This window comes from Prionailurus viverrinus, chromosome C2 (assembly GCF_022837055.1).
Source record: "Prionailurus viverrinus isolate Anna chromosome C2, UM_Priviv_1.0, whole genome shotgun sequence".
Taxonomy (NCBI): Eukaryota; Metazoa; Chordata; class Mammalia; order Carnivora; family Felidae; genus Prionailurus; species Prionailurus viverrinus.
The window spans coordinates 124,591,328-124,618,771 of NC_062569.1; the positions used below are offsets into that span (position 1 = coordinate 124,591,328).

The 27,444-nt window shown below is 34.3% G+C and overlaps 1 long non-coding RNA gene across 1 annotated transcript; it reads left to right on the forward strand.

Moving 5' to 3' along the window:
• On the forward strand, positions 1-27,444 carry LOC125175522 (uncharacterized). Its single transcript, XR_007155854.1, has 3 exons — positions 1-108; positions 978-1,039; positions 27,199-27,444. It is a non-coding gene; the product is annotated as an uncharacterized LOC125175522 (long non-coding RNA).

Below are 27,444 nucleotides of genomic sequence, written 5' to 3' on the forward strand. Positions count from 1 at the left end.
ATGGAACTCAGAAGGAGACATCAAATTCTATTGTCCTATATTTACAACTTGTGTCAAGTCTCTCAATCATTGGAATTATTGTGCCCATCAGCGCATTCCCTTCTACTGGTATGTTGTCTCAGTTCACCATTGGTGAAAACTTTTTAATAAGTGTGCCGCTATAGTATACCAGGAAATATCTGTACTCCGTTCACCATCCATAATGAAGTACACATTGCCATCTGACTGGCAGGTGACCAAACTTCAATGTCTCTTTCAGAATTGGTTTCCTTGAACCACCCCAATTCTAGTACCAACTCTCTTAGGTCAGTCTTCATTTATGGGGAAGCAGAATCTGGAACAAGGATTTGAACACAAAAAGGTTAATTTGATTTGGATCAACACCTGTGGAGTAATGAGGAAAGCAGGAATGGACAGAGGAACAAGCCGAGCTGCGATGCTTTTATAACAAAAACTCAGTCAATTCCATGGAGACTTCTGAAGTTGCAGGGGTTCATAGTTGTCCCCCCAAACACAAAGGGGCACACATTTTATTCCCAACATGAATCCGTCAATATATATAAGCTACCCAAGGGAAAAGAACATACATGGGTGACACAACTCTCTTTGGCTGAGAGCAATTCCTAAGGGTGGAATTAACTGTCAATAGCCTGCAGGTAACTCTTGTGACAGTAGGGAAATTGATCCCTAAAGGGGGATCTGGGTGACACACCATAGCATTCTCTATAAATAACTTGGTGGAAACTTTTTATTAAAGTGATAATATCCTAATTTATTATATCTATATATCTGTCTCCAAGTGAATTTGTTTGAAAGATAATACATCCACCCTAAACAACTTTTCAAAAAAAAAATGTAAAATCTGACCAAAAGGAAATTACTTTTAATTTACAATATAACCCCTCAAAGCTATAGAAAAAAGCCTTCTGTCCTATAATATAATAATGTGTTTTTTTAAATGTCTTTATGTTTCTTAGAAGTGAAGAACCAAAGAACAGAGCTCTACCTATGAAGACAGTTTGAGTTCTGCAAGAAATGTGTATGATTCTCAGGGGGTTTTGTTGTTGTTGTTGTTAATTAGTATTTTTTCATTCATATTCTCAAACATAAGCATTTAAAATTAGAAAATCCCACTCTACTCATTATTGGAACTTAAAATATAACTGTATGGAGCATAACAAAGTTTTAAATAGAATAATAGATTGATTTTCTTTCTAAACATCTCCTTTTTCTATGAAAAGTGTTTTCTAGGATTAATTGCTATAGCTTTTAGGCCTTTTGAGAGGACTCTATGGGCTAAGAAAAGCTAAATAGGAAGGTGGGAAAAAGGGAAGTAGAGATTTCTCATTTAGAAACTTAAGGTTTCTGAATTCTAAGTTAAATATGTGGGTATATATGGGTTCAGGATCCATACCCTGCAATAGCATTTACACCATCCTAAAAAGATTCCCACATGACCCCCTTATCTTAATGAATTTATATAAATTACTTGAATATATCCTTATGATTTACTATCCTCTCAAGAGTCCAAAGGCTATAAGAGAGTTTGCTTTTGACAGTGATTGTACTTGAAAGATTTAGGTAGAGCTTCCCATTAAAAAAAAAAAAAAAAAAAGGATCCATCCAATCCTAGTCCTCAAATCCATTACAAATGGTCAGACAAAAAGAGACACAATACAATCCTCTCTATTTTTTTTTAAATTTTATTTATTTATTTTGAGAGACTGGCAGGGGGAAGGGCAGAGAGAGAGAGAGAGAGACAGAGAGAGAGAAAATCCCAAGCAGGCTCCGCACTGTCAGTGCAGAGCCCAAGGTGGGGCTCAGACTCACAAATTGTGAGATCATTGTCTCAGCTGAAATCAAGAGTCGGTCGCTTAACCAACTGAGCCACCCAGGCATCCCTATCCTGTCTAAATTTTTAATATCCATTCTACTTAATACACTTTATCCCCATCCAAACTTCTTCCTCCTCATGTATATTTTTAATAATTAATATTTAAATTAATTTAAAAATAATTTTTATTTGAAAACAAAAGCTCCCCTATATATTAATAAATGCTAATGATAATGGGGGGAAAAGAATATACAAGAAACCATGCACAAACCTAAAGAAGGCAGAGCCCTCTGTTTTATTTTCCCCAGTAAGATTCTGTGTAAAAGAACTCACACAGATCCTTTATATGGAGATATATATAGATATGTAGATAGATATAGATATAGATTTGGATATATATAGATATAGATAGAGATATAGATTTGGATATAGATATAGATGATAGGTATAGATATAGATATAGAATAGATGATATAGATATAGTATAGATGATATAGATATATAGATAGAGATATAGATATAGAGATATAGATATAACCATCCCTTAATAGAAGAGCAGCTAGGTGAAGATGATCTCTGCCCTTAAAAGTGCAAAACTAATCTAAACTCATTTCTGTCCTGAGAAGCTCACCAACACCCTTCAAATTCTGAGACCTCCCTGTCTCAGGCCCCCATCCTTGGCAGTAATGAAGAAGCAAGTGACCTAATTCCCTTGAGGCAGAGTATCACTATCAGTTGACCAGACCACTCTACCCCTACTCAGGCAGAACACTAAGCCAAACTCGCTAAGGTTTGGTTATGGTCGAGAATTCAAGTCAAGAGTACTTTTGAAGAGTAGGGATTCATTATTTCCTTCCTCCCTCAAAATACGTATTTTCTCTGAGCATGCTTTCTTCCCGCAGAGGCTGGGTGGCAGGAGGACCTTCACCCATTGCAATGATCCACGGGCATAGCTCTAACCCCACTCTTAGTTCTAATTTTCCTTCATGCTGCATCTCATTGCCAGATAAGTAATATTCAGCATATTGCATTAGGAAAGGTCTAAGCATTAGAAAAAGCCTAACTCAATTAAATTATGGCCTGTTCAGCAATTGTATATAGGGAAAGAATATTTTAGCTTTTGTTTTGAAACCACAGACAGAGGAAAAAGTTTGGATGAGGTTGGGAACAGAATAGGTAGAATTGAGAATGTTATCAATAATCAATTAATAACAAAGACCCTGATAAGGACCAATTTTAGGATAATTGTTCTTCTGCCAAGAGCTTTATAAAACTTAGTCCCAGTTAGCTAATCTCATTTGATAGTGTCTGCAGGAACATTGTATTGGTTGTCTAAGTCTCATTAACAAAGTATATCAGGTCTGCCAAGTTTTGCATAACAACAATCAGTTAGATAGAAGCCCATGACTTCCCAAGGTCACACATAATGCTCAAGGTGGTGGGGGGTGCCTCTTGAACACCCATCTGTTAAAGAAGAGAGTTCCCTGCATCAAAGGGAATAATTACAATGAAAAAGTTCAAGACCTTTGAGATAAGCTAGTGCTTAGTGGGATGCACATTATGTGAAGAAGCAGGTTCTCTGGACAGACTTCTATGGAACAAGAACACTATAAAACAAAAATAAGAGTACCCATAACTATCACAGTCAGTGGTATATTGGTAAACCACTCTACTATATGAATGAGTGCTATTCATATAGGAAGTTGCTATAGACTGAATGTTTGTGTCCCCTCACATCAAATTCATATGTGCAACCTAATCCCCAATGTGATATTTGGAGATGGTGCCTTTGGTGGGTAATTAGATCATAATCTAATGTGAATCCTTCATGAATATAATTAGTGTCCTTATAAAAGAGACCACAGAGATTTTCTTTACCCCTTCAGCCTTATAAGGATACAGCAAGAAGATGGTTATCTATAAATGAGGAAGCAAGCTCTCACCAGACACTGATCATGTACCTTGATCTTCAACTCCCCAGCCTCCAGAATTGTGAGAGGGAAAAAAAAATGTTTACTGTTTAACTCACCTAGTCTATAGTATTTTTGTTCCAGAGGTCCAAACAGACCTAGACAGTGGGAATCCTAATTTGTAGCATTTGCCACTATCCATAGATTATTTACATCATGGCCAATGATGTAAGTGATGTAAATACATGAAAAAATTCTGAATATTAACACTTGGTTCCTGAGAGCCAATGCCAGCCAGCTCTGCCATGTCACTATATAGCATTAATGACAATAAAAGAGGCAAGAAACAGAGACAATTACATTGGCTAAGGATATTGCCCCTTTTCTAAAGCAGCAACAACAATAACAAAAAATCAGAGGAGTGCTACTTCAAGGTATATTGGAGATAAAATGAGAAAGGCAATATAATTGGATCAAAGATGATGTGAGGTGAGGGAGGTAAGGGTAAAAGATGTGCCTTAAAAATTATAATAAGGCCCAATTATCAAAAGTTTTAAATCTCATGATTAAAAGTTTGGGATTTTTCTATAAGTGATGAGAAGCTTCTTAAAATTATCTGATCTAATAGCTGTGAATGCTTTATGCAGCAATAGTTCTGGAAGAGATAAAAAGTGACTGAAATAGAATAACTGATGGGAATGTAAAATTTAGGGTTACTATTTGCAAAGGACAAAAAATAATATCATAAATTGGCTTGTTGAAAAAAAGTAGAATTTATTGCCTCAAAAAAAAATCAAACAGCTGCTTGATTCAGAGGTTCAAAAGATGTCACCTGGACACAATTTCTCTTCATATCTCTATGCATGTCAATGTTCACTTGATTCTCAACTTCCATAGGATTACAAGACATCAACAATAGGTCCAGGCATACATCATCTCAGATTCATGATCTATAGATGGTTGAATAAAACATATAAACATTTTTTAAGAAAATTGACATGCCTGTTCCAATATTTATACAGAAAGGAAAAGGATTTAGAAAAAAAAAAAAAACATGTTGAAAAGAACAGAGTTGAATAGCTTAACTACAATAATACTAATCAAGAAAGTGTGATAGAGGATAAAGGATAGACCTGGGCATCTGTGGGATACAATAGAAAGTCTAGAGCTAGATCTGCATTAATATGGTCAATTTCCCAAAGTAATTCAATGGAGGAGAGAATAGTCTTTTTAACAAGTGGAGCTGGAATAACTGAATCTATATGGAAAAAAATGAATCTAAAATTTTACCTCACAATGCATACTAAAATTACCTCAAAAAAATCTTATTCTAAATGTAAAAACTAAAACAATATAATGTCCAAAGGAACAAGAGAAAAAAAATGTCTATGACATTAGATTAGGCAATGATTTTCTGAGTAAGACAGAAGGAGCATAAATCATAAAAAGAAAGAAATGACAAATTAGGTTTCATCAAATTTTTAAAAAAAATGCTCTTTGAGGAGCACCTGGGTGGCTCAGTTGGTTAAGTGTCCTAATTCAGCTCAGGTCATGATCTCGTGGTCCATGGGTTTGAGCCCTGCATTGGGCTCTGTGCTGACAGCTCGGAGCCAAGAGCCTGCTTCGGATTCTGTGTGTGTCTCTCTCTGCTCCTCCCTTGCTCACACTCTGTCTTTCTCTTTCTCTCAAAAATAAATAAACATTAAAAATTTTTAAAAAATGCTCTTTGAAAGGTGCAGTTACAAAAACAAAACACAGCCTGGGAGAAATGTTTGCAAAACATACTTGGAAAGAGATGTGTATCCAGAATACATTAAGAACTCCTATAATTCAACAATAAGACAAATAACCCAATTAATAAGTGGCAAAAAGTTTGAAAAGATATTTTACTAAAAAAAAATACCCAAGTAGATAACAAACACATGAAAGATGTTTCACATTATTAACCCTCCAGGAAATACAAAGAAAAGCCATAATAACATACCTTTATATATCCATAAGAATGTCTAAAATTAAAAAGACTAACATTACCAAGTGCTGGGGAGGATGTGAAGCAACTAGAACTCTCATTGTAGGTGAAATCAAAATAGTACTGCCACTCCTGAAATGACTTCCAGCATCTTATAATTTAAATATATGTTTAGCATACAGTCTACCAAGCACACCTCTAATTACTTGCCCAAGAGAAAGAACATATGTTCTCACAGAGACTTGTATACAAATGTTTATAACAGAACTATTCATAGAAATAAAACATGAGAAGCACTCAAAGTCAACAACTGTAATAAATTGTGATATATCCGTGCTGTAAAATACTACTCTGAAATAGAACTATTGATACATAAGGGGCACCTGGGTGGCTCAGACTGTTGAACATCCCACTCTTGATTTTGGCTCAGGTCATCACGATTCCAGGGTTATGGAATCAAGCCCCACATGGGCTCTGCACTGAGCATGGAGTCTGCTTATGATTCATTCTCTCTCTCTCTGTCTTTTTGTCTCTCTGTCTCTCTCTGCCCCCCTCCTTTGCTCATGCACTCTCTCTTAAAATATATATACATACATACATACATATAGATAGATGCAACATATAGATAGATATAGATACATGCAACAACATGGATACATCTAAATTGCATTATGGTAAGCGAAAAAGTTAAATACAACAGACTACATGCTTTAATATTCTTCTTGTGTCTAATTATGGTAGGGTGAAACTAAAGTGAAAGAAAGCAGATTAGTAGTTAACCTGAGGCCAGAGGTCAGGGGAGGATGAAGGAACATTTGAGGATGAATAAAATGCTCCCTATCCTGAATTTAAAAGTGGAAATTTTCTTGTACTTATATTTTACCTCAATTTATTTGAGGAAAGATTATTCCCAAGCCTCTCCTTTTTCTTTCTCTGCTCCTCCTCCTTCTCCAAAAGTTTAGTCCCTAGAAAACTAAAATGTGGTACTGAGCTTGAAATGATAGTTCAGTGTATATGCATATTTTTTTAAGTTTATTTATTTATTTTCAGAGAGAGAAAGAGTGTGGGCAAGCAGGGAAGGAGCAGAGAGGGAGAGAAAGAATCCCAAGCAGGCTCCACCCTATCAGTCCAGAGCCCAACATGGGCCTCTATCCCACAAGCTGGAAGATTATGACCTGAGCCGAAATCAAGAGTCAGATGTTCAACCAACTGAGCCACCCAGGCGTCCCAACACATAGTTTTTGATAGGTGTGTGTGTATGTGTTCCCTATCTTGGTTCACTGAGAAATTCTAAAAGTAATCTTACTCCAATAGGAATAAACACACTTAACATTCAGATATTGGCTTCTAATTCTCATTCTCTAATAAAATGAGCCAGTGCTCCTTGAAGAAATGATTGATACAAGAGCACAGCTAGAAAACACAAAGGTACTCAAAGCATAATGAGGTCATGAAAACACTGAAACTAATGTAAAGGGACTTCCATTGTATAGAGACAATGTGAGCTTCAAAATAAATAATGATAGTAACAGATTAAAACCCATTAAATAAAATAGTAATTAACTTTACCATTATATCCCTACTGATATAAAGACATTAAAAAATTGAAAGTTTGAGAAATGGCATATTTATGTAGTCCCCAAATACCTCCACATAGAATACTTATTAATAGCAAAACAAAAAGGAGTAGCTCTAAAGTAGAGAATTCTAGCAGATACCACTTTGATCATAGTGAATATTATCAGCAATATGACTAGTTAACAAATGTTGTTACCTGATAGGATGCAAAATAAAAATAACATCATAAGGATTTATAGACTAAGCCAAAGTGAGAAATACATTTCAAAATAACACTCAGTCTTCAAAATTGTCAAGGACATGAAAATTAAGGAAAGACTGAGGAACTGTTCCAGATAAAAAGAAACTAAAGAAACATAACAACTAAATGCAATGCATGATTCAAGATTTATTATTTCACTCTAAGGGGTGTTATTGGGTAGGTCAATTGATAAAAGTTAAGCTGGATCTAAAGATTAGAAAGTGGTCCCTTAAAGATGTACACATCTAATCCCCAGAACCCATGACTATGGTACTATGCATGGCAAAAGGAACTTTGCAGATGTGATTAAGTTAAGGATATTAAGATGAGAGATTACCTTGGATTATTCAAGTGGGCCCAATGTAATCCTTATAATTGAAAAAGGGACACAGGTGAGTCAGAGTCAAAGAAAGATTAAAAGATGCTATGTTCCTGGCTTTAAAGATGGAGGAAGGGAACCATGAGTCAAGGAATGTAGGTCGACTCCACAAGCCAGAAAAATCAAGGAAACAGATTCTCTTCTAGAGCCTCCAGAAGAAATGCTGCCTTACCAATACTTTCATTTTAGCTGAGTAAGACACATTTGGCTTTCTGGTCTCCAGAACTCTTACATAATAAATGTGTGAAATTCATCCAGGAACAACAGCAAACTAATATGAGTGGTATTAATGCATTGATTAATTTCTTGATCTTGATAGTTATTTTGATTCTATGAAGGAGAATGTTGTTTTTATGAATTACATATTATAGATTTAGAGAATAATGGAGAATTGTCAACAACTTAATCTCAAATAGTTCAGAGGAAAAAAAATATTTGAACTTCACTTCAAACTTTTCTGTAAGTTTGGGATAAATTTGGCCTAGATTCTCATATATCCCTAACTAAATTAAGTTATTGTGGACAAGGGATGGAATCTCAGATTAATCCTAAAATTAATTGCCATGAATAGAGATGTGTTGCCTTAATTCTACAAAAACATACTTAATATCTAAAGTACATTTGGAAAAAAAGATAAAAAAGGAAGGTAGACACAGAAACTTTAAACAAAAATTTAACAAGGAGTTAGAAGTAAGAAAAATAATTAGAATAGCTTTTCACAAGGAGATTCAGTTGAACTTATGAAAAAATGAGAAAGGAGAATGCAATCATAATTACATGGTTTCAAGCTGGGATAGTTTATTATTTATGCCATTCATTGAAATATGGACTTCAGAAGAAAAAGCAAATAAATACAAATAGATGACAAATTCACATTTTGGCATGTTGAGTTTTGAGATGCTAGAGATTCACTTGGAATTGCCAATCAGGCAATTAGTGATATTAGCCTGAATATAAGAATAATATGGAAAAGCTGAAATGCATATTAGATATTAGTTGATAGAGAATAGGTGAGAGAGCTAGGAACAGATAAATGTAAAAGTAAACTAAAACAAAAATTGAAAATTTGAGAGAATGACCATCAGATAGACATATAAGGGAAGCTACTGAATAGAAGACAGAGGTAGACATGAGGATAGGAAACAAACTGTCACCAATTACAGTAAAGCAAAAACTTAAACAGGATAAAAAATGAAGAACATTAATTCTTACAAACTAGGAAACACTGATGATTTTTATGAGAAAGATTTTAGTGATATGCTTGAACGTGAAAGGGTAGAATTAAAGGGTTAGTATGTATTGAGGAAATAAAACCATCAAATACAAAAAAAATATATATTTAATTATTTTGGATATGAAAGGAAAGACAAAAGATGAAGGAATATCTAAAGGTATAAGAAGTGTCCATGAGGGGTGCCTGGGTGGCTCAGTCAGTTGGGCGTCTGACTTCAGCTCAGGTCGTGATCCCACAGTCTGTGAGTTCGAGCTCCGCGTGGGGCTCTGTGCTGACAGCTCAGAACCTAGAGCCTTCTTTAGATTCTGTGTCTCCCTCTCTCTCAGTCCCTCCCCTGCTCATGCTCTGTTTCTCTCTGTCTCAAAAATAAATAAAAACATTTAAAAATATTTAAAAAAAAAGAAGTGTCAATGATAGCATTTTTTTTTGTTTTGCATTTCAGATAAGAGAATCTTATTTTAAAGGACATAGCCAATATAGAGAAAAGCACAAGAGAGAAAGATTGATAAAATCAGATCGCAGAAAACTGAGGAGACAGAGGATAAAGCCTGGAAAAGGCAAAGAAGGCTAAAAAGATTACAAAGGAAGGAAATACTGTGAAAAAATGAGGCAAATTCTAAGTCGAGTAAGTAAGGACTATTAGTGATGTCCAGCAATATTCAAAGTTCTTTTTCAGAACAGCTTCCTGCCTCTAGAGTTAGACATAGTCATGATTTCCTTGAACAAATTAAAAACAAAGCCGTAAGAGCTCTTTTGTAATTAAAGGTCTTTCTTTTTCTGTGATGTCTGCATAAACATGGTAGTGCAGATGATGGCTGCAATATCAGAGAGCTGCGGGAATAAGGAAGGCGCGAGTGGAGCCACTAAGTGTCCCTAGTACACATTGTGGGACTAAGAAATAAGCCTTGTTTAGGGCACTGAGATTTGGGAACTACTTGTTACTACAGCCATCCCGACTGATACGAATTGTGAATGCAGCTAAGAATAGGCAGAGATGTAGAAGAATATCAGTAAGAATATTATTCGGATGCTTTTGATTGTCTTAGTAGAGAAGTATAGGCCTCGGTCAGTAGAAAATCCTTGATTAATAGGAGAATTGAAGACCTTTATATATTTGTTGGCTACTTACTCTCTTTTTCAAAGTATCTATGCAAATATTTTCCATATTTTTATTGTTTCATGTAATTCTTGATCAGCTTCACCTGGTTTTAATTTTCTTAGACGTTTAAAATGAACCATACTTTCGGGGTGCCTGGGTGGCTCAGTCGGTTAAGCGTCCGACTTCGGCTCAGGTCATGATCTTGCACTCCGTGAGTTCCAGCCCCCAGTAGGGCTCTATGCTGACAGCTCAGAGCCTGGAGCCTGTTTCCGATTCTGTGTCTCCCTCTCTCTATGCCCCTCCCCCATTCATGCTCTGTCTCTCTCTGTCTCAAAAATAAAATAAACGTTAAAAAAAAAATTAAAAAAAAATAAAGTGAACCATACTTTCACTTGTTCATATTCCCATTTTTTGTTTGCTATTTTATTTATATTTCATTTATTTCTGCTCCAAAATTATTTCCTTTTATTTTGCATTCTCTAATATGGAATATATTAAGTTATTGATTTTTAGCTTTTATGATTTTCTAATTTATGCATTTAAAGCTATACATTTTCTTTCCAATGAAGCCTTAGTTACATGCCAGTTTTAATTTTTAGTATTTCCATTATCATTTAGTTCAAATGTTTCTCTAATTTTATTGTTATTTCTTTATCAATATCTTATTTAGAAGTGCACTCTTAATTTATTTATTTATTTTTTTTTTTTAATTTTTTTTTTCAACGTTTATTTATTTTCGGGACAGAGAGAGACAGAGCACGAACGGGGGAGGGGCAGAGAGAGAGGGAGACACAGAATCGGAAACAGGCTCCAGGCTCTGAGCCATCAGCCCAGAGCCTGACGCGGAGCTCGAACTCACGGGCCGCGAGATCGTGACCTGGCTGAAGTCGGACGCTTAACCGACTGCGCCACCCAGGCGCCCCATCTTAATTTATAATCATATGACAAATTTGTGGTTACATTTCATTGTACATTTCCAGCTTAACTGCGCTACAGTTGGAAAACATACTCTGTAGGATTTCAATCCTTTAACGATGATCTTTTTTAACTTTATCTTAATATTTTTGTACGTCTTTGGTTTTCAGTAGTTTGTTCTAATATGACTATGGTTGATTGGTTATTTTAAACTACATGCTAGCTATTATATGTAACAATGTTATAGAAATCATTTGAGTCCTGGAACGATGGTGTATTTCTCCAAAGAGAATTTATATTTAAGCTGAATTTAATTTTCTACCAGGAAAATTGCTATAGTGTACCCATCAAAGCCCAGAGTATGGAGCATTTATGAAGGTCCTTTTCCCTGGTGCACCTTGGATTTTCATTTTTGTCTCTCTATCCCCACAAATCTGTCAAAAACAAGTTTCAAAATATTGAAATTTCTTTCAATTGAAATTCCTTGCTGGAATTATCAGGTAACAAGGAAAAGAGCAAATCCAAAGGTCAATTTAATCACTCTGTACTTCCTTCTTTCCCTGGAAGTTAGCTCTGTAATTCTCCACTGCTTTGTAGGATCTTTATGTGCCAGGTGAACAATGGTTACAATATTTTATAGCTCCTCTAATCAAAACATGGAATCTCAAATTCTATGTCCCCACCTCTTAAATCTTGTCTGGCTTTTTGGCTTGCTTAGGCTAATTGAAGGGCACTGGAGAAATGGCACTGTATGAGTTCAAAGCCCAAGACTCAGTTGTTCCTTGCAACTTACACTCTTGCTGTTCGTGGGAGCCTTACAGTGAACATATGAACAAGCTTAGACTATTCTGCTGAAGAATGAAAAACTATGGAAAGACACTTCAGTCATCTCAGCCATTCCAGATGAAGTAAATAAGCCAAGAAGCTTCATATAACACATTACCTGAAAGATAGGAGTGTCACCATTATCAGCTAAACCTGGCTCATACCAAAATGACACTCAATATTCCAAACTCACAGATTTGTGAATTAAATTGTAGCTGGGTGTCTGGGTGGCTCAGTCAGGTCATGATTTCATGGTTCATGGGTTCAAGCCCCACTTCAGGCTCTGTGCTAACAGCTCAGAGCCTGGAGCCTGCTTTGGATTCTTTGTCTCCCCCCCCCCCCGCCCCCCCCCCACTGTCTCTCTCTCTCTCTCTGCCCCTCCCCCACTTGCACCCTCTCTTTCTCTCTCAAAAATAAATAAACATTTAAAAATTTTTAAATAAATTGTAGCTGCTTTAAGCTATTAAATCTGGAGTTCATTTGCTATACAACAAAATGTAAATAGTATATCTGCAAATAAGCTGGTTTCATAAATATATTGTCCAATTTTTAACGGATCCCAGTGACAAATTGGTCCTAGTTTCCTAGTTCTCTATCACCAGAAAAGGAAATCACTGAAAAACATTACCATTTTAAAACTTTAAACTTTCAACTTTAAAATATCTTTTGATTGGAAAGTTTTTTGAGGTTAAAAAATAAAGTTAGAATAACTACATGCAGCACATTACAGCTCACAACAAAGTGTAATAATCTCTCAAATTCTTTTTTTTTTAAATTTTGTTCCTCATGTTTTTAAATTTTTTTTTTAAGTTTGTTTGTTTGTTCGTTTGTTTTGAGAGACAGAGAGGGAGAGTTGGGTAGGGGCAGAGAGAGAGGGAGACAGAGAGTCCCAAGCAGGTTCCTCTCTGTCAGTGCAGAACCCAATGCAGGACTCAAACCATGAAGCGTGAGATCATGACCTGAGCCAAAATCAGGTTGCTTACCTGACTAAGCCACCTAGGTGCCCCTAATGTCCATAATTCTTAAACTTGAATGACTGTTCATTTCAAATTTTCCCAATCATTAAATAAAAATGTCTTGTATACATATCATACATAAGCACAATAACAAAGTACTAATTGTGTGATTTCTTTTTGAGTTTCAAGGTTGCCAAAGTATTGAAAAGTAATTTTTTTTTACTTTATAAAGTTTAGGAAGAGGAAAAAAATTATACAATAAAATAGGTAACATCAAAACCCACAATGGTTACATTATACAACAAACAACCTAATGATCCATAGATCACTCAGCCTTAGGAAAAATAAATGATAGAAACACAAAAAGAGAATTTGTAAAGCTAAACAACTTTGATAGTATATTGTTAGAAGTAGGTTAGACAGAAAACAGATAATTATTGAGTTTGAGGACAGTCACAAAAAATGGTACAATAGCACAAAATCAATCATAATAAACTGAAAAAAATAGTTTTTAAATAAAAAAAACTAGTGAGAAATTTTCTTCACTTTTTCACAGGGGAATGCAATGATAAATGTCCGGAAAAACAATAACAAAGGCTTTGTTATTTTCAACGGAGAAAAAAACCTCCTGAAAAAGGATACAGAGAACAATCTACAGGAAAAGAAAATTAAAATAAGCAGTTATAAGAACACAAAAATAATTATACCAAATGACCAATGCCCTTTGTTTTATGATGCCTCTTATGAAATACTTTAATACTGCTTGTTCAGTCTGATGCTAACAATCTCTGGCTTTAAATAAAATAATTAGGGACAAAGAACACTAAGAATTAACGGTATAGCTAGCTTGCCCACAGGAAGTAAAATAAATGCCTACTTACTTCAACTGTAATTACAAAAATAGCTAGTGTATTTATAGACTAATTACACATTATAATCTCATCACCACTGGATAACCTGTTATTGGTGTAAGATACATCTAATGCACATTTCCAACACCGTATCAAAAACAGTAATTCACTGACTACCCATATCATTTACAAGCTCTAATTTAGGTTGTAAGAACAACTGCTCCCGGTATAATTAATTCTGGCCAGGGAGTTAATCAGGCATTCATCTTTATTGGTTCACTACATGATTAATATGATCTTGTTTGTTAGGGTGGAAAAAACAGCATTTCTGAATTGGACAGGTCAGATCTTGTGGCTCTTTCAAGCTCTGAAACAAACCAATACAAAAAAGTTTGGCTTTGTTTATTTTACGTGGAAAATACTTCTGAAAAGTGCCTGAAATTTAGGGAGACAAATCACAAAGAGGCATTTCCGATTTCAAGTGTAGATTGAGAAGAAAGAACCTAAGTTAGATATCTTCCACAAATTATATGATAAAAGGAAACTGACACTGGTGTGTAGATAAGAATGAATCTATTACATTGCAATATGTGGAAACATATCTGTTTGTAGAAATAATTAGGGCTAAAATATGGAAGTGAGGTGGGAGAGGGGTAAAAGCACTACAATGGATCCTAACAGTTTTTAATGTTTGAAGGATGCCAACAAAGAAATGTTGAAAGGTGAATTATTCCATTTATCCTGCTAGCTAACTCACATGTGGGTTTCACTAAGGAATACTGCTGAATGTACCTAGAAGTTTTCAAATGAAATCAAAGCAAATTAATTCTCACAGGGTGGTAATTTTTCTTCACATTTATTTTCCCCAGCATAACACTCTTCCCATCAAACACTTTGGAGGAATGTCTTTTAAGGGCTGTGATGTATTCTCACATCACAAGACAGTTAGTACATGTAGATAGATAGGAATTCACAGAGATCATATATTTATTTCACTAATGATCTGTCAACTACTTTTCCTATTGTAATAAATGGCTAACTGGTTACCTAAGCAACAGACGAAAGATTTTCCAGGAAGGGTGTGACTACCTTGTCTATTTTAAAGAAATCTGGAAGGAAATATATTATTCCAGGTTTAATATAATCCTAATAACAGATCAATTAACAAGTGATTACCTGCTTTACAGAGCTCTTATTGCCTCATTAAGTTTTTGAAAAATGCTTGGGGATGTAATATCTTTTTCCATTTGTTACTGTTATAAAAGTAGTCAATTAACTTTTAAATCACTCATTAGAAGTAATTTAATGTTATCATCCTGGGGTTGTATTAAAGTTGGTAGTATTTTTCAATTTATTCATCAAGATTTACAAATAATCCCGGTAATATTTCTATTTACTTGTGATTTATGCTGCATCCAAGAAATACCAAAACTGTATAAGTGAATCATAATGGTCTTAAAATCAATTATTAGAAATTTGATAAACATAAACTATGAATGACAGGTTAGCAACTCTTGAAGAAAGGAGATTGATCATGTCGAGAAAAATTTCAAAAGGGCCATGTGATTAAGGGGCATTTATACGTAATCTTAAGCAACAGAACTAATAATATATATTAGAACTTCAGATTCCAACTGATAGTTGAAAGGTAAAAAGGAATTGAACAAAATCAAAAAACAAATTATTATACTAGCCTATCTAATCCAAAACTATATTAGATTCCCGGTATTTTTCTTCCATTTTAAATTGCCCTTAATACTGGGTACCTTTTATATTTTATACTAGTTTAGCTATGTCTATTGGCTACCAAGATAGAATTTATACTATGATACTCCTTGGTTTAGTTAACATTCCATGCAAAATTCAAATAGTGACACGTTGTCCTTATGAAATAAATTCATATCATGTCAAGCTATGGCTAATACATTAAAAAATAAGTTCACCCTGTGAGGAAATTATTTCTCAATCCCTTATATTAAAATATTGGCTATTTACTATGGTACATGAGCTGCAGTGGTGAATCATAACGAACAAATCACCTTGCTTCCCATCTAGCCTTAGCTCAAATTAATACCATAAGCCCTCCAAGTTACACCAGCCAAGAACACATTATCAATTATACTTTAAGACATTAGTTTTATTTTTCTAATCTCTTTTCAAACGCATTGAACTACAGGACAAGAAAAACAAAATGGAGTTTGTTTGTTAAACCTATAGGAATAAAGTGCACTTTTTGTATAACTACCTTCTAAAAATGGCAATATGTAAATATCAAATAAAAATTACTTTTGGTTACAGATGCCAAGCCTCAACTGAACTGCATAGCAGTACATTTTCCAGGGATTTAAGTGTAAAATCAAGCTTAGAAACGGCTACAAGGTGTTCTTTTGCTTGGTACTATTAGTATAGTATATACTCATATTCAGTATATTGACACTATTAAAATAGTAAAGTAAAATATTTTTAAAAAGAATAAGAAAATTAATATAATTAGATATACTCTTTTGAATAATTTCTAAAGTAAAATTATTTTATACTTGGAATTAGGAAATATGTAAAGGGGTATTTATTTTAAAAAAACTTTTTTTTCATTATATTTGCAGTCAGATTCTACAAATTGAAGAAACAATGATTAAGCTGCCACTTAAAGTATTTTTAAAAAATGGGTTTTGTTAAATTCTGAACAGTGCAGTTAAATGTTATATTCGAGAGTGGTCAGAAATATATTACTTTAAGAATTGACCTGTAAAGAATCTCTTCCTTTGCAATAAATAACTAGATAATAAAAATTTATTTCATAAGCACTTCAATAATGCTATTATATCATTCTAGAGTTAAGGACCATTGGTACAAATTGTTCTGCTGTTATTTGCTAAAACGTGAAATACATGTTATAGGACAAATTATTTCCTATTTAATCTATTTTTTTGTTGTTGCACAGAAGGTCACCTTGTACGTGTGAGGCTCAGAAGTTGCATCCTTCTTGATGGAGACATTAAATAAAAGAAATAATCATCATAAAGAGAATTGATAATGGATTTGTAAATACATGGAAGAACAAAAAAGTAACCTAGTTCCATGCTCAAACTCAAAGGAAAGGATAGACCTGTAATAGCAAAATTTCATGGATTCTTTCAATCATGAAATATCCTATTCTCATAAAAGGGCACAAAGAATTCCATTATATCATATGCACATCTTTAACTTTTCCATTTTCAAAGTAGGCTTAGAAAGAACAAAGGACTTGGAAGTGTTCAATGACATTATGCTAGGAGAAGTACTGTACTTGGGGTTCCATTCTGCCATCTCAAAGGGATTTTTTTTTTTTTTTAGCTGTCAGAGTGCTTTTTAGCCTGTAGGTAGTGTATGAGCAGGGAGAATTCTGTTTGTTCTTTTAAAAATAGTCCAAAACATTTCAGTCTTTGTGAAAATTTCTTGAAGCTTAAATAGGAAATAAATTCAAAGTCAAATTCCCTATTAAGCCATCCATGTTACTTGTTTCTTATTCCACTGAGAACAGTATATCATAGTTCTACTGAGACTAAAATAAGCTCAATATAAAAATGGGAATAAACTATAGAAAAGTCTTTGATTTTACCTGAAAGTCAAACAGATCTTGAAGTTATACAAGGACACTTTTAGTTTGTTCTTTTATTTTTAAGGTTAAAAAAATGTTACAGTTGCCTACTTTAGTGGTCATGTCTTACTTAAAATCACCCAATAAGAAAAAAAATTAACAAGTACATATACATATTTGTCTGGATGCATGTGTGTGCATGTGGATAAAATTGGAGACCTATGGAAAATATAGGCAAAGAATCCCTGCTTTTCACTTATAAAGCATTTCATTGAAATATAATTTAATTGTAAAAAATGGATGAAGAAATAGAGCGCTGTCAGTGGAGTTGACTTCAAGTAACAAAAATGCTATTTTGATATTTTTCTAATGTATCAAAGACTTAATTTTAAGGTTTAGTGCGGTTTAATATATAAGGTACTGTGCGGATACTGGATTTTTAGAATTTTGAGGGATCTCATTATCCTATACTATATATATAGTATACACATATATGTATTATATATAGACATATATATGTATACATATATACATATATATACACATATAGTATACACATATATGTATTATATATACATATATACTATATATATACACATATATGTATGTATTATATATATACGTATACATACATACATATATGTATATATATATAATAAAACTAAAAGATTAATTTGATACAGACTTGATATATCATTTCCAGTCATGCCATAGTTCACTCTAGTGATTTCATCCTAGTAACTACTCAACAGTGATAACATTGTTTATGGCATCTACTTCTGAACAGGATTGAACATCTTCTGCAAAAGGGAAGCAAATTAATGTATTTTCCGTAAGCTTCTGACACAATAAAGAAATTTTGGGATATAATACTTTTTCAATTCCTGGATGAGGTCTATTGTATTTCTAAGGAAGGAGTATTAGCATATAATGGTGAGATGGAAAGAGCCCAATGAAACATCAACTTTTAGATATAAGAAAGTAAACATTATCTAATTAATTTATTAACTTATTAATTATTTTATTGTATAAATAATTTGTCTTAGAAAGGAGGTATTCAAATATTTTAATGGTATTATTTATGCCTGATCATAATTGTGTTGATTTCATATACTTTTTCATTTTCTCTTTACCTTTCCCCTCCACCCCACCCACCCAGGTGCACATGCACACACTGACAGCAGGAGTCAGTATTTTGTTTTGATATTTTCCCAAGAACAAAGTTTGTCTCTTTTTCTATTTAAATATTTAAAATGGTTTAAACTTTTTTTTTATCATTTCCCTTCACCACTTTTTAATTGCATAATATTTAAAACATTTATAAAATATTCAAAATAATATTTATAATATGGGTGATATATGAAGTATATTAATAAAATGAACATCTGTCAATCACCACCCAATAAAAGAATGAGAACATTACCGGGAACTTTTTACCTAAGCATTCCTGCCCTATTACAGCCCCAGGATCCTCCCACCCTCCTCCCACCCATCCACTGCTCATCTTTCCAAGACAATTTCAAACTGATTTGCAAAGCTGTTAAACCAGTTTGTACTTACAAAGAAAATGAAATGAGTTCTTCTTTATCCACTTCTATATTAGCACTTGCTATTTACAGATGTTTACGTTTTTCTAATATATTAGTTAGGGAAAAGACATCTAACAGTGGTATCGATTTTCATCTTCCTAATGATTAATGAGGTCAAGGATATTTCTCTTGGCCATATGTCTTTCAAGTTCTGTGAAGTATATGTTGTATTAGTCATCTGTTGCTGTTTAACAACTTACCACAAACTCAATAGTTTAAAATAAAAACATCGTTATGTCAGAATTTCCATGAATCAGGCCTCCAGGCATAGCTTAGCTGAGTTCTTTGCCTAGAGTCTCACAAGGCTACAGTCAAGGTGATGCCCAGGCTTCATTTTCACCTGGGACACTCAAAATTGCGGAAGAATCCATTTCCAAGCTCATGCAGGCTTTTGGCAGGGTTCGTTTTGTTTGACTGTAGGACTGAGGGCCCCAGCTTCTTGACAACTAAGCTGGAAGACACCCTCAATTCCTAGAAGTTACCCCCAGCTTCTAAACGCTGCCAACAGTTTTGCCATAAGGACTTTCTTAAAGTGGTAGCTTACTGTCTTAAGCATGCAAGAAGAATCTTTAGCGCAACTCTTCTAGCAAAAGTTTTATGTAACATAACATAATTCTGGGAGTGACATTCCATCATCTTTGCCAAATTCTATGGGTTAGAAACAAGTCACTGACCCCACCTACCGGCTACACAAATGTTTGAAAATCAAATTGGGGGGCAGGAATCATGGTGGGGAGCTACTCTAGCATCTGTCTACCACACCTGTTTACATCATTAACCTATTATTCTATTCGATACTTTTTCTTCACAATTGACATGCTTTTATACTCAGTTATTTATGTTGCATACATTTTCTATTATGCAACTTGTGTTTTCATTTCTTTATAATGAGAAACATTCTTAATTTTATTGGAATCAAGTTCATAAATTGTGTATCTATGGCTATTGCTTTTTATAATTTATTTAAAAAGGAAGTTTCACTAAACTTTTTAGGTTTTCACTTCAATTTTAATTGAGCTGATATGTTCTAGATTCTATAATGTTTTATTGGTCAATATATTTGTCCATGGGACCTAACACTACTCTTTCTTATTTCTATGAGCAGTCTTGATACCAGATAAGGCAAACTCTCCCTCATTATTCTTAACAATTCACGAATACTCTTTTAACATTTCAGTTAGGTTTCATCAATTCCAGGGGTCAAGATGGGAAGATATACAAATTTTGTTATTGAGTCTTCTTTTCATGAACATGAGATATCACTTGTTATTAATGTCTCCTTTAACATCTTTTAGTATAATTTTACATTTTTTATTTGGTCTTGCACATTTTTTTAGTTTATTTCCCAAGATAACTTATAATTTTGTCACTATTATAAATTACAGTTTTTGTTTAATTAAGTTTCCTAATTTTTGTTTGTTTCCTTTGATTATTGCTTGAGAGTAGAAATATAATAATGTATTTGTATGTGCTGATGTACTGAAATTTTAGCAAGCCATTTGGCTAAACTCCTTTACTGTGTCTAATAATTTGTTTATAAATTATTTTATTTTGTAAATTATTTTGGCTTCTCTACATAGTCATATCATTTCTAAGTAATAACATTCTGATTTGTTCTTTCTAATCCTTAAGCTATTTATTTATTTTATTTTTATTTTTTTCATCTTATTGTAACATCTAGTATAGTGTCAGATAATAATGCAGATATTTGGAGCCTTGTTTTCCTGACTTTTCAGGGAATGCTACCAGCAATTCTTCCATTTCTCTCCTTTTCCTTCTTGGTAAGATAGAAAAAGGTAGATGTCCCCTCAAGTGGATGAAGGGTGAAGGAGTTGTCTCAGCAACCCAAAGTGGACTGCCAGAGTTCTATAGTGAGAAGGTTCACACAAAAGAACCCTGGTTTCAGAGCCCAATAAGGGTGAGTAGAGCACCTTCACAAAGGTGTAGACCCCTGCAGGATGGCGAAACCCATGTGCAGGTGAAGAAGCTATCCATATAGAGCAACCAGGTATGAGGTATCACAACCTAAGTAGGGTGAGAATAGCATCCATGTGTGAGGGGTTCAAGATGCTGAGTTTTAGAATCCTTTTAGAGTCCTCCTCTGTGATAAATAGGGCTAATTTATATCATCAATACGATATTGTAGAAGTGATAGAGTGTAACATCTGAGGCTGGATCATAAAAGGCATTAAAGCTTCTGTCTTGTTATTTTGGATTACTTGCTCCAGGGAAGGCAACATCAATACTGTGAGGACACTTTAACCAGCCTATGGAGAAGCTCACATTGAGGGAAACTAAGGCTTGCCATCAACAGCCAATAGAGAACTAACACTACTTGCCAACAGTCATGTGAGTGAGCCATCTTGACACTGAATCCTTCAGGTCCATTCAAGCATTCAGAAGGCTATAAACCCAGGCAACATCTTGACTATGACTTCTTGATCCAGAACCACCCAACTAAGCTACCTCTGAATTCCTTATCCACAGAAACACTGAACTCATAAATTCTTGTTGTTTTAAGGTGCTAAATTTAGGGGTAATTTGTTATATAGTTTTCAAGTAGGTTAATAAAAAGGAAAGTAATAATAATTTAAAAAGCCTATAAAGTATTAATCACCCTCATTCAATAAAATCCAAATTTACACAATGACAGCATTTTTGTCTATCACATCGCACACTGGAATATGTGAAGGTGTAGATAAACAGGCAGTTGCATGCATTGATGATGGGAATATAAACCATAGCAAAACCTTAATACATGTATAGTGACTTCTGGCTTAACTGGGAGTTTGAATCCATTGTTAAATTCTCTTCCCATTGCCACCAAAAATACCAATTAGAAAGTGGGGTGGGGGGAGGTGCACAATATTCTAACTAACTTCAGTGTGCTGCAAAAAAAAAAAATGGAAAAGAAAATTTTCGGAACAGCAATGAAGATCCCTTCCAGATAGGCACAAGTAAAGTTCCTTCTTGCTTCCCTCAGGCAGGTGGACCTTTAGTGCAGCGAATTAGACTCCAGCAAATCTTAACTTTCCTTTCTCTATTCATCATGGACACATGAAAGAGGATCCACACACTCTTGGAGCCAACTTGTTTTAGCTCCATTGCTTAAGATAGATCTCCCCATCTCATTAAATATGAGCAAACAGAGATAGACTCTGACACATGAACAGGGCCAATCTGAGAATGAAAACAAATGCTTCCCCGTGAAACATTTTTGCTTTACTTCAAGAAACAGAAGAAAACTTTAGAAACTCTATAACATATTCTCAGCGATTTTGGAGGCTTTAGCATCTTTTAGAAATCAAGAAATGAAATTAAAACTACCATGTCTTAACCATTCAAATTGTTAAATAATTTAAACTGCTATCATCCTGTTTTAGGACAAGAGAAATAGAAACTCTTAGGCAATGTTAATTGGAGAATAAAATGGTATGTTCTTTCTGAAAGGAAATTTAAAATATATAGTAAAACCTTTCTATAGAGAACAAATTGATGGTTGCCAGAGGGGAGGTGGGTAGGAGGTGGGTTAAATAAGTGATAAGGATTAAGGAGTATACTTGTCACGATGGATAATGGGTATTGTATGGAAGTGTTGAATCACTCACTATATCGTACAACTTAAACTAATACTACATTGTATGTTAACTAACTGGAATTTGAGTAAAAACTTTAAAATTTTTTAATTAAAAAAATTAGAAATAATCAGATGTCTTTTTTAATAAACAATGATGTATTTTTCAGAATAACTATAAACAGAGCTAGTCTGAAATAATTTTAGACAGTGATAATTGAAGATTTACACTGTAGTTAACATTCTCTAATGTAAAAAAAAAAAAAAGGTTGTTACTGAAAGGGCTGTTACTGAAACAGCCCAAGTTGATTATGACTTTAATGAAAGACTGTGAGATAAATGTTTGGGTTTTTTTGTTTGTGTGTGTTTTTACTGGGCTATTAGCATAGGCTTTATTTTTTATCTTTTATTTTTATTTTTTTAAATTTATATCCTAATTATTTAGCATATAGTGCAACAATGATTTCAGGAGTAGATCCTTAGTGCCCCTTCCCCATTTAGTCTATCCCCCCTCCCACAACCCCTCCAGTAACCCTCTGTTATCCATATTTGAGTCTCTTATGTTTTGTCCCCCTCCCTGTTCTTATATTATTTTTGTTTCCCTTCCCTTATGTTCTTCTGTTTTGTCTCTTAAAGTCCTCATATGAGTGAAATCATATGATTTTTGTTTTTCTCTGACTAATTTCACTTAGCATAATACCCTCCAGTTCCATCCACGTAGTTGCAAATGGCAAGATTTCATTCTTTTTGGTTGCCAAGTAATACTCCATTGTATATATATACCACATCTTCTTCATCTATTCAGCCAGTGATGGACATTTGGGCTCTTTCCATACTTTGGCTATTGTTGATAGTGCTGCTATAAACATGGGGGTGCATGTGTCCCTTCAAAACAGCACACCTGTGTCCCGTGGATAAATGCCTAGTAGTGCAATTTCTGGGTCATAGGGTAGCTCTATTTTTAGTTTTTTGAGGAAACTCCATACTGTTTTACAGACTGGCTGCACCAGCTTGCATTCCCACAAATAACCAGATGTTTTGATCCAGTAATTGCACTTCTAGAAATTTATCATTATAAATTAATCAGTGAGACACACTAAAATATTTCTACAAGGCACTTATTGTAGATTAATTAAAATAGAAAAATAATCTAAAATGTCAAGCATTAAATAACTAATAAATAAATTATAGTATTGGGATGCCATCCAATTTTTGTTTGACAATTACATAAAAAATAGCTCATAAATTCCCATTTCAGTTTGGAAGAAAACAATAATTCAAATCAAGATGGACAATAATGTTATTTATTATTCAGATTACTGTTCAATTTATTGTTTCAACTGAGTTAAATCAAGATTCCCTTCCTCCTCATTCTCTATTTTTCTCTTCCAGAATGGTCTAAGTTCCCAGGGGGCTTTCTTGATATTCCTGATTCAGTAGATAATCATATGTTTTACACACCATCCTCCATCTTACTTACCTGCCTGACCTGATCTTTGGTGTTCCTGGTATCCACTCCCTCTGTTGCATCTACTACTTACCACTTACGTCCTTGGTTCCATCACGACCTCTGACCTTAAAACCCGTGTTCTCTGAGTCTGCCTATTTCTCCACTGATTGGCTAAACTTCTTGGCATTTTCTGATCTCTTTCTAACCTGAGACTCAGAGAGACTGAGTCACCTCTATCATGTTGGATATTCAAGATTTTCTACATAGACCCCTCTCTTGCCACAGCTCATACTGTACTTAGGTACTGCATTATATGTGAAAATTATCATAGCCCTACAGTCTCCACAATTCTACCCTGGAAAGCCTTCTTCTTAGGGCCCATCACCTTCACATCCAGAGTTTTAATGTTAGAAGGGGGCAGCAACAACACTGTTTGCTCTATTGTCATGCTCTTTGATATTCCACCCCCTGTCAGTTGTACTTACATGGTTTTGGAAGGGAAAGAGCTCTTAAGGAAATTACTCTATAGTTTGTTATAAACTTTCATTTTAAGTCTTCCAGGCTCTGGCTCCTTAGAAACTAGGAATCTGATCCTGTCTCATCAAAGCCTGGTAGTTACAAATAAAAGCTTTGTTCTCAAGACTGTAATACATTTCAAAATCCCATTTTGCACTTCAGTTCACATAGTATTTTTAGACTGTAATATAACCTCACATTTAGGGCACAGTGTATTTAAAGTAACTCTGATGTCTGAACGGTGGTATGGGATAATGTGATAATGAAGGATAGGGAGGAGCAATCTATTATTTCATTCATGCAAACACACATAGAAATGAGGATGAAAGAAAATAGGTTAAAACATTTAAGAGGTTGTCTGTGTCTGTATTCTATTTTCTTTTTTGGTTTTCTATAGTGATATTTCTGTAATGAGTATGTTGCTTGTACGATCTATTAAATTATTACCAAAGATATTAATTGATTTGGGGTGTTTTGGGTTTGGGGTTTATTTTTTATATAACAGTTTTAGGAAATTTCTTAGCCTCACTCTCACTGATATTATTGTTAATACATTAGGATCTCTGGTTCTCTTTTTGAGATCATTTATCAGACTTTCCCTCACCATTTAATCTATGTTCTTCTGGATCAGGAATAATTCTAAGTTTCCTCTGCAGCATCACAGGATATAATATATACTCAATAATTCATTGTCAAACAAAATAAATCATAAGACCTAGTGTCTGGTTACCTTTGGATCTTTACTCCACCTGATGTACTCTTACTGAGAATTTAGTTTCCAGCCAGGATTTTCCCCCATCAACCCTCTCCTTTTAGTTTGTTCATTGTCCCACATTTTAGGAATCAAATAGAATGTGCAATGTTCCTGTGATTTTATCATTTGAAGGCGATGCAACCAAGATCTGTGCACAGGCTTTAAAGATACAGGCTTTAAAATCCCTACTCCCTAGTTCAACAGAGGAAAGACATGAAAACATTCAGGAAGAAATTCAATACCTCTTTCTTTGAAGTATGTTTTTGTTTCTCTTAAAATACTCTATTTCCTGGGTCCCTAGAGTCTCTTGGACAATACCCAAGAGAGAATTTTTAAGTACCCAGTGTGTTTCTTATTTGTTGACTGCTGTTGGAGTTTTCCTCTTTAAATTCAATGTGGCTAAGAACAACTTTCTTCAAGGCAACAGGGAATTTGCTTTATTTGAAAGGAGAATATCGAATTTTAGTGTATGATTTCAATGGAAAAAACTAAAGTAAGGAAACGAATACATACTGAAAATTGGATGCTTAGATTTGCTACGTTGCAAAAGAATGAAGTCTCTTCCTACAGAGGTAGAGGTTGAGGTTGGCTACCTTATCTCTTTCTCTCTAAAATAATGTAGTTTGAGTACATCACTTAAATAAACTGAAATATTTTCAAATTACTGGGTGAAACTTGTACTGTCAATTTTTAAGTGAAACATAAGTGGGGTATTATGTAAACATTTGTCCCTCTGCCACACTACACATATATCTTACTTACCAAAGAATCTTTTTGAAGTTAATTATTTATTTTATTTCTATTTCTTTAAAAAAAAAAGGTTGTTGTTAAGGAAGGCTTGGTAAATGAAGGGAAAAGGATTTTTAGAGAGGTCAGCGTTGTTTTTCAGATAAAGTTACCCCAATACTCTCATTAAAATTTAGTGAAAACCAAACCAGAGAAGCATCCTGATATTTGGGTTCGTTGTACAAAAGTGGATCTCTGGAAACTGCCAAGACTGTTTATGTTACACAGACTCTTATCCTTTTTCTTCCTTTTTTTTTTAATGGGTAGTGAAGCTTTTTATTCCCCCCATTCTATGTTTTATGACTGAGTCACATTTTTTTATTTACAAGACACCTGCCTCCCTTGTCACACATCTCTGAAGCAAAAATCAGGTAATGAGAAAGTCCAATGTTAAATTCAATCAGTACACAAGCCATTTGATGCAATGGATTCCATTTCAGCCATTATCTCTGCCTATGTCCCCAGTGTGGTAAAAAGACAAACAAACAAACAAACAAATAAAATAAATAAATAAAACTTCCTATCAAGAGCAGATCATGTAGACAAAATGGCTCAAATTTAAGTCTTCCCAGGTGTAGGATTATTGGAAGTAATCCCGGTCCCAGTGATTGACTTTAACCCCTCAGAGCCTCTTCTGTGCTCTCAAGAGTGCTGATGGGTAATATTTTTAACTTCCGTGAGCTCCAAATTTGAGACACCAAAGTGCTTTACAGAAGAGAATTTTACACAATTGCAAATACATAAAATCTCTGCATGACTCTTGGAAATTAAAGTGTGCTAGGAGTTTTCCATTTCTATTTTATATAGAAATCTTTGGAGTGAAGAGGGCAGGAGAGGGGACAAATCAAGCAGTCATTTTCCAAAGGGGAGAATATTGGTTGATGTTTAGGTGTATGATTGTTTCTAAAATCAGAGTTGATTTCTTAAGTTTGCCATTCTTCCAACTCTGAGCCTAACTGAAATGTCTGACATAGAAGTCACAATCTAAATTGGCTTTTAAAAGAACATAGAGATTTGGAGATCTACTGTTCGCACATAAACTGACATTCTATATTCTCTTCAAAAACCAGAAGGCCAGCGAGTCTCACTAAGAAACTACCTGAATAGAGAAATTCCACAAAGTGAGTAGAAATGACAACTCATTATGTTCCCTTTCCGCAGGTGGAAGATTTTAATTACTATGGAAACGCTATTTCCCATTGCTCACAGAGGAGCCTGAGAAGAACTTCATCCCAGCCTCTACCTCAATCCTAATGGATGTCTGCACCTGCCTCTCTGTTCCCAAATACTTCTGAAGTCAGCTCCAAGAACAGCTCAATAGAGTGCAACTTGCGATTAAAAAAAAAAAAAAAGCCTCTCTTTTAGGGATCCAGCTGGGTTATGATTTAAATTTAAAGGAATATCAAA